Source organism: Empidonax traillii, unplaced genomic scaffold (genome assembly GCF_003031625.1).
Source record: "Empidonax traillii isolate 1590-97213 ecotype Southwest subspecies unplaced genomic scaffold, ASM303162v1 scaffold2776:size18164, whole genome shotgun sequence".
NCBI classification, from domain to species: Eukaryota; Metazoa; Chordata; class Aves; order Passeriformes; family Tyrannidae; genus Empidonax; species Empidonax traillii.
Window position 1 is genome coordinate 1 of NW_020957969.1, and position 2527 is coordinate 2527.

Genomic DNA, 2527 nt, shown 5'->3' on the forward strand with positions numbered 1-2527 from the left:
CAATTTATTTTGATTTTTTTTTTTTTTTTTTAATTCCCTCCTGGAATTTTGGGAATTTCAAAAGTCCTTTTTTAATTTTTTTTAAAGGGGAATTTGGTGGGAAAATCAAATTTTCCTTCGGGGAAAAAATTCCAAAAAAAAAACCTGGAAAAAAACAAGGAAAAAAAATTAAAATTTTAAGTTGGGAAAAATTATTTGGAGAAATTAAAATAAAAAGAGAAATTTTTGGGATTTACCTGCTTTAAAATTCCGGGCCGTTTTCCAAGGAATCCTTGGAATTCTCGGAGCTCTTGGAGATCAGGTCGGCCAGCAGAGCCTCTTCCAGCTTTTTCCTCACTTCCTGCACCTTCTCCTCCTGTTTCCTGGGAATAAAAAATAAAAATAATGGGAATTTTAGATTGGAAAAATTAATTTTTCCTTGGGAATTTTTCTTGTGATTTTTTCCTGGTTTTTGGGGGGAATTTTGGAGTCAAAATCTTAATTTTTTCCTATTTTTTGTTGGAATTTTGGGGTTAAAATCTTGATTTTTCCCTATTTTTTGTTGGGAATTTTCACTTTAATAAATTGATTTTCCTTTGGAATTTTGGGTTTTATTTTTTCCTGGGTTTTGGGGGGAATTTTGGGATTAAAACCTTGATTTTTCCCTATTTTTCCTCTGGAATTTTGACTTTAAATCCTTGATTTTTTCTCTATTTTTTTTGGAATTTTCACTTTAATAAATTGATTTTTCCATTGGAATTTTAGGATTTATTTTTTCCCTATTTTTTGGTGGGAATTTTGGGTTTCAAATCTTGATTTTCCCTTGGAATTTTGGCTTTAATAAATTGATTTTTCCATTGGAATTTTAGGATTTATTTTTTCCCTATTTTTTGGTGGGAATTTTGGGCTCAAAAATCTTAATTTTTTCCTATTTTTTGTTGGAATTTTGGGGTTAAAATCTTGATTTTTCCCTATTTTTTGGTGGGAATTTTGGCTTTGATAAATTGATTTTTCCATTGGAATTTTGGGCTTTATTTTTTCCCTATTTTTTGGTGGGAATTTTGGGTTTAAAATCTTGATTTTCCCTTGGAATTTTGGCTTTAATAAATTGATTTTCCATCGGAATTTTAGGATTTATTTTTTCCCTATTTTTTGTTGGAATTTTGGGGTCAAAATCTTGATTTTTTCCTATTTTTTGTTGGAATTTTGGGGTTAAAACCTTGATTTTTCCCTATTTTTTGGTGGGAATTTTGGCTTTGATAAATTGATTTTCCATTGGAATTTTAGGATTTATTTTTTCCCTATTTTTTGGTGGGAATTTTGGGATTAAAATCTTAATTTTTCCCTATTTTTCCTTGGGATTTTTGGGTTTAAAATCTTGATTTTCCCTTGGAATTTTGGCTTTAATAAATTGATTTTTCCATTGGAATTTTAGGATTTATTTTTTCCCTATTTTTTGGTGGGAATTTTGGGCTCAAAATCTTAATTTTTTCCTATTTTTTGTTGGAATTTTGGGGTTAAAATCTTAATTTTTTCCTATTTTTTGTTGGAATTTTGGCTTTAAATCCTTGATTTTTCCCTATTTTTTTTGGAATTTTCACTTTAATAAATTGATTTTCCATTGGAATTTTAGGATTTATTTTTTCCCTATTTTTTAGTGGGAATTTTGGGCTCAAAATCTTATTTTTTTCCTATTTTTTGTTGGAATTTTGGGGTTAAAATCTTGATTTTTCCCTCTTTTTCCTCTGGAATTTTGACTTTAAATCCTTGATTTTTCCCTATTTTTTTTGGAATTTTCACTTTAATAAATTGATTTTTCCATTGGAATTTTGGGCTTTATTTTTTCCTATTTTTTGGTGGGAATTTTGGGCTCAAAATCTTAATTTTTTTTCCTATTTTTCCTTCGGAATTTTCCCTCTTTTTTTGTTGGGAATTTTGGTTTTAAGAAATTGATTTTCCCTTGGGAATTTTACCTTTAAAACCTTGATTTTTCCCTAATTTTTCCTTAGGAATTTTAGTTTAAAACCCTTTATTTTCCCTATTTTTTCTTGGGAATTTTACCTTTAAAATCCTTTTTTCTTCCCTCTTTTTCCTTGGGAATTTTGGCCTTTAAAACCTTGATTTTTCCCTATTTTTCCCATGGAATTTGGGCCTTCATTTTCCCTATTTTTCCTTGGGAATTTTGGCCTCTAAAACCTTGATTTTCCCTTGGGAATTTTGGGTTTAAAATGTTGATTTTTCCCTATTTTTCCTTGGGAATTTTGGCTTTAAGATCCTGATTTTCCCTTGGGAATTTTGGCTTTAAAACCTTGATTTTCCCTTGGAATTTGGCCTTTAAAATCTTTTATTTTCCCTTGGGAATTTTGGCTTTAAAACCTTTTATTTTCCCTCTGGAATTTCCCCTTCCAAACCTCCATTTTTCCCTAAATTTTCCCTTTGGAATTTCCCCTTTAAACCCTTCATTTTTCCCCTCTGGAATTTCCCCTTCCAACCCTTCATTTTTCCCAATTTCCCTCTGGAATCTCCTCCCTCCCCTCCTTTCATCGAC

At 30.1% G+C, this 2527-nt stretch overlaps 1 pseudogene; it reads right to left on the reverse strand.

The window, feature by feature from the left end:
- Positions 1 to 241: 241 nt before the first annotated feature.
- The window catches only part of LOC114072216, a 9923-nt pseudogene continuing 7637 nt past the window's right edge, over positions 242 to 2527 (reverse strand).